General features: G+C 37.2%; 1 pseudogene; it reads left to right on the top strand.

Annotated features, from left to right (window-relative positions):
• The first annotated feature begins 1,646 nt into the window (after positions 1-1,646).
• LOC142441397 (BCL2/adenovirus E1B 19 kDa protein-interacting protein 3 pseudogene) lies at positions 1,647-2,263 on the top strand (annotated as a pseudogene).
• Positions 2,264-10,158: the final 7,895 nt, after the last annotated feature.

Genomic DNA, 10,158 nt, shown 5'->3' with positions numbered 1-10,158 from the left:
GAAGCTGGAGGAAATCCTCGACATCATTCTTTCCTCCGTTTTCATTACGTTACCCTTAGGTCAAGTTGAGAAGGTTTAGTTTACTTCACATTTTAAAAATCGTTTCATAGGCTGTTGTGACTGGAAATTTTACAGATGCAAATTGATAGATTTGCTTATTTTCTGATGTTCAGGTGTGTTTGGACTACGAAATCTACCTGTACGGACAAATGATTTATACTTTTCAGAAAATTTTAGAACGCAATTTTAAGCACTTATTAATGAGTAAAGTCTACTATTCACTCTAGTGACAATGAATGTCTATTTTTCTGAAGTGTTTGTCAAAAGGCCATTAATTCTGATTTTAACCTTAGGTGTGTAACATTTCGAGAAGTGAAATTCTTAGTTCCAGAGGCATAAAATGCCACCTTGAAGAGCTAACAAAACAAACATGAAATCTTCTACTGAAAGGGGCAAGGAAATTCTCTGCTTGTGCTGTGTTAGAAGAAATAAGCCCTGTAAAAGACCTCAAACTATTTTCAAAGACATCGAATGTGAGCTATTTTAGTGATGCTTATTGTGCTAAAACGCATGCTATCATGAATACTTAGTAGTGTATTCTTCCAGTGTATTGTGCTATTAAATGTAACAGATTAGAATCATAATTTCTACATATCATTAAAAAGCAGCTGTTGTATTTATTCTTCTACAAGTTCCTTACATAAACATGTGATACATACTTATTTTAAAATACAGCATTTTCATTCAGAAAATATGTCTCGCATCTTTAAATTTTAACTTAAGACCTGCCTGTATATTATCAGACTTGTAACGGCTCAGAGAATTGTTGATATTGCTTTTTCTTTAGGTACTATTTAGTCATCTCTAAGCCACCTAAACCCCGTGTGAAACAAAACAAAACAGAAAAAGAAAAACAGGTGCCCTGTGCCATCTTTACAATAACTGTTTTATCTGCGCTCATTGTTGCAACCATTGTTTCAATTCATCTCACAAAGGACCTTTTGTGTTCCCACTGATGGTCTACTTTACCAAGGATAATTGCCTCCTCTGAGGACTTGTCCCTTTCAAAAGCATACTCCAAGTATATGAGCTAAATCTTACCATCTTATTTCTCAGAGATTTCTTTTTATTATGGAATTTCTGGTCATATTCAAAATTATGCAACACCACAATTCAAATGCATCAATTATTCCTCAATTTTCCTTATTGATTGTCCATTTTGCAATTATATATGAAATACAGCGGTGTGGGTTAGATGCTCCTTAGTTCTCAAGGTGGCCTCTTGGTTTTTAATCTTTTCAAGGGTCCTTTATTGCTGATTTACCCAATGCAACACTTTATTTGATATCTTGACTGCTGCTTCCACGATGTTGATTGTGGACGTCTTCATAGACTACATCAGAATACACCGAATACAGATTAAAGGAACAGAAAACTCCTTTTGATTTAAAGCTCAGAAAACCTAGTGTGAAAATCAGCAAAGAACTGCTAGCCCATTGTCAGCACGTCTGTCTGTCTGACGGTTGGTCGGTCGGTCGGTCGGTCAGCGCGGCGCGGCCTGGAGCCTATGTGACGCGCTGCCTGAGCGGCCGCTTGGTCCCAGCTGCTCCGTCTCCGCCGAGGGCCTCCGGCGTCCCTCCAGAGCCATGTCGCAGAGCGGGGCCCCAGGGCTGCGGGAGGAGAGCCTGCAGGGCTCCTGGGTGGAATTGCACTTCAGCAGCAATGGGAATGGAGGCAGCGTCCCTGCCTCGGTGTCCATGTATAATGGTGACATGGAGAAAATGCTGCTGGAGGCCCAGCAGGAGTCTGGACGGAGCAGCTCCAAGAGCTCCCACTGTGACAGTCCACCACGCTCCTAGAGGGCACAGGACACACACCGAACTTCTGAGACCGATGCCCACAGCCTTGGAGAAAAGAACGGCTCTCAGTCTGAGGAGGATTACATTGAGAGAAGGAAAGAAGTCGAAAACATCTTGAAGAAAAACTCGGACTGGATATGGGATTGGTCAAGTCGGACAGACGACATCCCCCCCAAGGAGTTCCTCTTCAAGCACCCCAAGCGCACAGCCAGCCTCAGCATGAGCAACACGAGTGTCATGAAGGGGGGCATCTTCTCGGCAGAATTCCTGAAGGTTTTCCTGCCGTCTCTGCTGCTCTCTCACTTGCCGGCCATTGGCCTTGGGATCTACATCGGGAGGCGTCTGACCACCTCAACCAGCCCCTTCTGATGGAGACCGGGCTCGACTGTTCCTGCGGAGGGGTTCTGAGGCCCGCCAGCTGCTGGGTTGGGGGGGTGGTCTCGGCCGGGTGGCTGCATGCCTGGTGTTTGTTTGTTGTGTAAATCACATAAGAGTGACACCCAGACCACACTAACCCCTTGCCCTGCCTGTGGCCCTGTTACTAAGCATGTCAGGGATTCTCACCACTGCAGTGTCTGCTGGTGAGTTTCCCTTGGATATTTTGTCTAAGGATAAATAGTTGTAATATGCGCCTCATGACATGCTGTGCTTTAATGAAAATTAGCTGTAGCTGTAATTCAGTTCAAACACTTTGTACTTCAGGAGAATGAAGACTGTTGATATTAAAACTGCATTAAGGGGGCTGTTCACAGTCAATATTGTGGCCTTATATTCATTTGGTAATGAGACGACATCTTGTGCTGCTTCTAAGCGGACACAGGCTGCTCACCAAAGAAGGAAGGTTACTGCCAGGTAAAACCTAGAACGTCCTGCCACTTCACACACTAGCCCTGACTGGACCCTCCCTCTCCCACTGACTGTGACGTTGACATCTCAGACAATGAGTTTTCCTTCCAGGGCACCTGCCTGCTAGGCCTCTTCCTCAGGCCTGGATCCTTGGGTCCCAAGCCCTTTGTGCGGAACTTCCTGTTTCTTAGAATCAAGTGTATGCAAATCCATGTATTGGGTTCAAAGACTGGAAAGTGAAAAATTAAACCATTGCCAAACCCTTTGGGGAAAAAAAGGAACTGCTAACCCAATATCATGGATTTTGAAGTCATTGGTGTTTAGTTTAAATCTCTTGTTTTTGAGGTTGCCAAAATTGACAATTTAAGACTATCATATACTTGCTTTTTCAAACTTTGTTTTTGTTTTGTTTTACTTTTGTGACATATTTTAGTCCTGGAGACCTAGTTTCACATTAGTGATCCTGGAGACCTAGTTTCACATTAGTGAATAGTCATTATTAAAAATTTTGCCTTTTGGTCAACCCTCATGACTTTCTTAAAAAGAGTTGTTACTTAAGTTTAAATGATCACCTCATATAGTTTAGTCTAAAGGACTTTCTATACATGTATATTTTTATTTTCTAAATAGTACTTTAAAATCTATATAATTGGCTAGATAATAGTACAACTATTCAAATTACCAAATGTCACAATGAAGTGACTTAAAATATTTCTCAACCAGCTGACATTGTTGCCTCTAAAGTTGACTAGGGATATAATATATGTATGTATTAGATATATTGATGGATTTTGAGCTCACACTTAATTTTAAGTCCTAATCTAAGAACAGTTAGTCCTCACTATGTTTTCCTGTATAATACTTGCCATCATGAAGTGATCACTGAAACTATAGATGCTTAGCAAAATGTGATGAAGGAATCTGATGGTGTCTGGCTGGAAGACAGAATATTATCCGGAATCTTAAAGGCTTGTCTTAAAGCAGCAACCATCTAGGTGAGGTGTCAGCTACGTATACATAGAAGGAAAAAAAGTTTGTGTGATCCAAGGATTTCAAATAATCAAATCCAAAATAATTAGATGGAATTTTATTAGAACTTAACTTCTGAACACCATGTTTGCAGGAGGCTATAAATGACAGGGAAAGCTCAAAATTCATTTTCATATAGCCCATGTGGATGAAGTCTCCATTGAATTCCCTGAGACCGTTGGCTAGGAATGTGTGTAACCTTTCCCTCAGACAGAGTGCATTTAGAGAGCTGATTACTGCTGATGTCATTAGGCTAAAGCTTAACATATAAACACTTGTTTCCCCTTTTGAAACATTTTTACTTCAATCTACTTTCTGCTATCTTTTTCTTTTTGGTGTTTTGTTGTTATTTCTGGTTGTTGTCTGATTTTCTTTATATGAAATCTAGATAGGTAATCATGGAAATAGTAACTATATTACTAGCTAAAGCTCTGTCATGGGAGGTTGGGTTTAATGGTGAGCTAATAATCATGGGTATAAGAATGAAGGAAATATTCTAAAACTTGTGGTGATGATTGCATAACTTTTTAATATGTTTAAACCAGTGAATTTTAAGATATATGAATTATATGTAAATAAAACTTTTTATAAACAAAAACAAAATAGGGTTACTTTGAGAGATATTTGAAAATAAAGGAATAATCTGTTCTGACTTTCATTATCCAGATGCTCTGTTGGTCAAGTATGTGGACATTTATGGGAAGTGAGTACAAGTAGAACGTAAGAAAACTAATAGGAGATCACTGCTTAAGCAAGACATGATAATAACTCAAAGTAACATGATAGTAGTGGTGATGGTCTGATATTGCTTAATTTAGAAAAGGAATGACTTTGAGGTCGGTTGATAGCTTATTCTACACCACACCATGAGAGAATGAAATATACTATGATTGATTACTAGGTTTCTGCTTTAAGCCACTAGTACATATGGCTGTGTCATTTGTTGAAAGAGAATATGTAGAAGAATAAAAAGGAAAAGGAGGGGCCGAATAAACTGTTCTATACATATTAATTTTGTGATGCTAGATATTCAGAGATATTTAATATTGAATTTCATATCCATATCTAGAATTATTGGAATGAATTAACAATACTGTTCTGGAGATAAGTGAGCTCATGAGGGTAGCCAGTGCATTGAGAGAAGATTTGAAAAGAATAGAAGCAGCTATTACAATGACTATGGAGGAATATCCGGCAAAATACATTTGGTGGGCATTTAAAATGATAATTGTCTTTCCCTAAAAGGTATATTGCAAGGACAAATGTGGGCTGTTATTGCTTTACTAAAGGAAATTGTTGATATATTAATGGAAAATGGGTAGGTGGGCCCTGCCATCGTACCCCCACCCATCACCAAGACTCAATCAGATCCTCACTTTATCATAACTGTTGGTATATAGAGGTTATTCGTAAACTACATCATTTCATTTGACCTGAGTTCACTGAATAAAGAATAAAAATGGAATGATGGACCTGCAACTGAAAGTGCAACTGAGTCATGCTAATTAATTTGATATGGTAGAATCATAGTCCATGATCTTTGATAATTGATTCTAAGAGTACCATAATATTTTTCATATTTTTGTTTGAACATTCTATATTCTTCCTTTACTTTTATAAGAGAGAGGGGGGGGGGAAGAGAGACTTGAGCCTGGAGTACACAAAGTATGAATCTAGGAACATTTCAAGCCCTCAAAAAGAATAAATTTCATAAAGTTCAGTAACTCAGCCATTTGGAATTGCCCCTGATGCAGATGTGGTTATGCACTGGGATGCCAACAGTAGCTCAACAATTTGAAGCCACCAGGAACTCTTCAGGAGAAAGGAGGTCTTCTGGTATCATGAAGATAATATCAGAAAGTCTCAGAAAGTCACTAGGGAAGTTCGACCCTGTTTCATGTGGTTGGTGGGAGTCAGAATAATCTCGATGCCAGTCAGTAAGGCTACTTGCCAGGAAAGACAATTTCAAGAGGACTGGCATAATGTTCATCATCAAAAAGAGCACCTAAACATCCATCTTGAAGTATAATATATGTCAAACCCTAAAATCCACATGCCTCTAAGGAAAACCAGTTAACACAGCTATTATCAAAATGTATGTGTCAAATTCTAAAACCAGTGGTGAAAAATAGAATGATTCTACCAACTTCTTTAGTTCTGAAATTGATGAAATAGGAAATCCAGATGCATTGATAATTGGAAACAAAAAAGGAAAACGAAGTCATTGGAAAATATAAGCTTAGTGATAAAAAACAGTGTTTGAGATTGCTTTGTAGAATTCTATAAAAACAATTATTTATTCAATGTAAACGTTCTTTTTCAGAAACATAATCAAGATAATGCACCTGGAGCTCACCAGATGTGATACCGAGCAATCAAATTGTTAAGATTGGTGGCAAGAGATGACTAAGAATTTCAATAATATTAGCCAAAGCAAGATTGAGATGGACTATACAACAGACAAAATATTGCTCATATGCAAGTTTTGACAGATGTTGAAGAAAATTATAAGTTCATGAGATCCCAAAATACAACCTTATGTATTTATCATCCAGATTTGCAAATAACCTCAAGAAAAAATTTGAAGCATGGAAGAATAATGATTAGATAAGTTGTAGGATAACATCAAGAAGATCAGACATGAAGATAGTTTAAATGACAGGAAAATAAGAAACTCCAAAGTAGATGTTAAAAGTGACTTTGAAGTTTGTTCCTGAACATAGAGTAGCTTACGTGAATGGAAGAAATGATGTGGTCTAAGAGCTGAGCAGAAATTTTCTGAGGGCAGCTAGAGAAGAGATATTATTACAACTAATATGCAGTACTTGGAGTAAGAACACCACAGGGAAAGAGCACACTGGGCATTTCTCAAGCTGGAAGAACCAAAAAGTGGGGTAAAAATCAAACTTCAAGATGCAGCATCGAAGAATCATTTGGGGAAAATGTTGACTGATGATAAAGAACTAATGGCATTGAAAAAAGTAGTCTAAACAGTACTGAAGGGATTGCTGACAAAATATGCTCTACAAAATTGATGGAATACCAATTGAATGTTTTAAGTCTATGTCAAGACATTAAGATGACAATTACCTTATATATTAAAGTCACAAGGAAAAAAAGGGAAACCGAGCTGATTCCAGGAACCCAAGTGAAAGGTGAATTTTGAGAATGACAAGTACAACGAATGTATAAGGGTGCTTTGCTCAATTGATATATGTATGGATTGTGATAAGAGTTGTATGAGCCCCAATAAAAAGATTTATTAAATAAATAAATAAAGTCACAAGATCAATATATGTGCCCACCTCAAGAAAGAACAGAATATATAATTTTACAAACAATATTATTAATGTCATATACAAGTAAAATTTTGGTGGATTATTAAAAAATTATTGCCAGAAATTTAAATTGTATTCAGAAGATGACATGGAATAAAGGATAGCATTTTTGACCTCATGTGGAACTTGACTGAAAGTAGAACATACCAGAGAGATGTCTCTTTGTGTTTTAATGACAGTACAAAGACATTTGATTTTGCTGGTCATAAGAAGCTATGGATAATATTGCAAAGAACAGGAATTCTAGAGCATGTAACTGTGCCCACAAAGACCCTGTATATATGGATAAAGAACAGAATGTTGTGTGTCAGGGTGGCATCCATATTCAGTTAATCTGTATGTTGAACAATAATCTGAACGTCTGAACTATACAAATAAGGATGTATCAGGGTTTTTGGCAGTCGTGTTAACAAAGTGCAATATGCAGATTACACAGTCTTGCTTGCCTAAAATTAACAAGTTTTGAAACACGTGCTAAAGAAGATCAAAGAATACAACTTTCAAGATGAATGCCAACTCAATAAGGATCGTGGAAGCAGCAGCCAAGAAATCAAATGAAGTAGGACAGTGGACAAGTTGGCTGCAAAAAAATCCTCTTTAACGTGCTAAAGAGCACAGAAGGTACAGCCTCATATGCACGTGACTATTAAACAATGAATAAGGATGACTGGAGAAGAACGGATGCTTTAGAATTATGGTGTTTTTCAAGGACATTCAAATTTCAATGGATGGCCAGAAAAATAAACACACCTATTCTTGAAGAAATTCAACCAGAATGCATTATGGAAGCATTATCAGCCACTCTGAGAGAGACGTTATTCTTCATAAAGCCTGCCTAAACCAAAACCAAACCCACTGCCACCCAGTCAATGCTGACTTGCCGGTGGTTTCCTGTGGGTGTAGAAAGCCTAGTCTTTCTGCCATGGAGCTACTAGTGGTTTCAAACTTCTGACCATGTCAATTACAGCTCAACACATAACCACTTCAACACCTATGGTCAGTGGAAAAGAGTAAAACCCTCAAGGAGATGGTTTAACACCGTGAATAAAACAAAGGGCTCAAGGATAACATTAGTCATGAGGATAGAATAGGCAGGGCAGGGTTTGTTCTGTTGTACATAGGGTTTCACTGAGTCCTACACAAGAGCGGGCAAAATCAAATTTGTTGAAATAGAAATAGAGAAAATAAAGCAAAATTTGCTAATTTAGCTAAATTATAATCTTAATATTATTATTTAATAAGGTGAGTGCATATCTGTTCAAAATTTTAGTTGAAAGCCTCTTATTAAATATTAAGTTTTTTAATATGTAGAAGAGGATCTTCAGAAAGACAGGATCACATCGTTAAATGTATACTTGTTAGGTGATTTTAATGTTCCTTAAAGACTGGAGAAATAGGTATTATAGCTCAGTAAACTGAAAAAAAAGATTTATTACCACTTGAAAAGTTAGTTTTCTGTTTTATGCAGGCATTTCCTCTTCTTATTAAAGCCAGTGCCAATCTGTATTTTCTGTTATCTTTCAAAGTTCTATTAATATTCTATTTTTTATGAATCACAATTAAAAGTAGCAATTTTCAGGCTTATTATATAACTTAACACCTGTGTTTTTCTTAAATTAGGGATTTAACTCAGAGCGTTCTTAAAATATGTTCACTTATGTCATAGTTTAACTTACTGTTACACATTAATTTGCCATTATGATGCTCCCAAGTATTAAGTACATAATAACCATGAAAATTCAGTTTCTATCTCTGACCACACTTTTATGTAATAGATTTGAAGATATAAATAAAACATAAAATAATATCGGAGTTCTTATTAAGCTAAAGGGACTAAATCAAAATCAAGTTAATCCTGACTCAATCCTTTCTTTATAGGCCTTCTGAGACTGTAAGTCTTTTTAGCCACCAATAGCCTCATCTTTCATTAATGGGGATGCTGGTGGTCTTGAACCACAAACTTTGCTGTCACAGCTCTAGCTAAAGGGACATTCAGTTCATTTCTGGTCCTAATCATATCAATTGACTAAATTCATCTGGGTTTTCATGCAATTCATATTTTTTTATTTTTGAATACAGAATTTCAGTTCATAAGTGCATGGAGGTCTTGATGAGCTCAGGTATAATATTAACCAATATTAATTAAATTGTGACAAATCATGAGTGGAGTAGTGGATACATGTTGTGCTTTAATTGTAAGGTCAGCAATTTGAAACCTCCAGAAGCTCCACAGTCATAAGAAGGGGAATTTTATTCCCTAAAAAAGGTACAATCTTGGACACTCACAGGACTGTTCTACCACACCCTATAGGGTTGCTGTGAATTGGCACGGATTCCATGACAGGGAGTGGTTCCTAGAATTGAAGCAAACCCACACAGGACAATTGGCTTATGAAGTATAAGGATGACCGCTATTTCATAATCATAGTGGTTCATAATATGTGATTGACTCACTTCTTGTCAAGAATCTTTAATCATTGAAGTGGTAAGTAACAAAAATCTGGATTTAATTTTTAATATTAATAAAGATATACTTAGGTTTATCATGCATGCCCTTGTTTTGTTTTTAAGGCATTCACGTGGCAAGACCCTCAGGTAAGACTTCAAAATATTTATTTAGAATAAAAAAATTAGAATTAACAATTATAATTAAAGCATTTTTTCTATGACTATTTTGTCCACATTTTCTTTCTTTAATACTATTATTGGGGGATCTTACATTTCTTATCACAAACCGCACATTCATCCAGTGTGTCAAGCACATTTGCACATATACTGCCAACATCATTTTCAAAACTTTCTCTTCCCACTTGAGCCCCTGATATCAGCTCCCCATTTATTTTTCCTCCCTCCCCTGTCCACTCTCCCTCATGAACCCTTGCTAAGTTATAGATTATTATTCCCATTTGTTTCATTGTCCTCCATCATCCCTCACCCACTTTTCCATTATTAGTCCCCTTGGGAGGAGGTTCTAGTTGATCCTTGTGATTGATTCCCCCCTTCTTCCCCTCCTCTCCCCTAATTGTCCTGGTATCTCTACTCTCCTTGCTGGCCCGGAGGGGTTTATCTATCATGGATTCCCTGTG

Source organism: Tenrec ecaudatus, chromosome 2 (assembly GCF_050624435.1).
Source record: "Tenrec ecaudatus isolate mTenEca1 chromosome 2, mTenEca1.hap1, whole genome shotgun sequence".
Taxonomy (NCBI): Eukaryota; Metazoa; Chordata; class Mammalia; order Afrosoricida; family Tenrecidae; genus Tenrec; species Tenrec ecaudatus.
The sequence above is the reverse complement of the archived record's forward strand: the minus strand, read 5'-3'. Positions and strand labels throughout refer to the sequence as shown.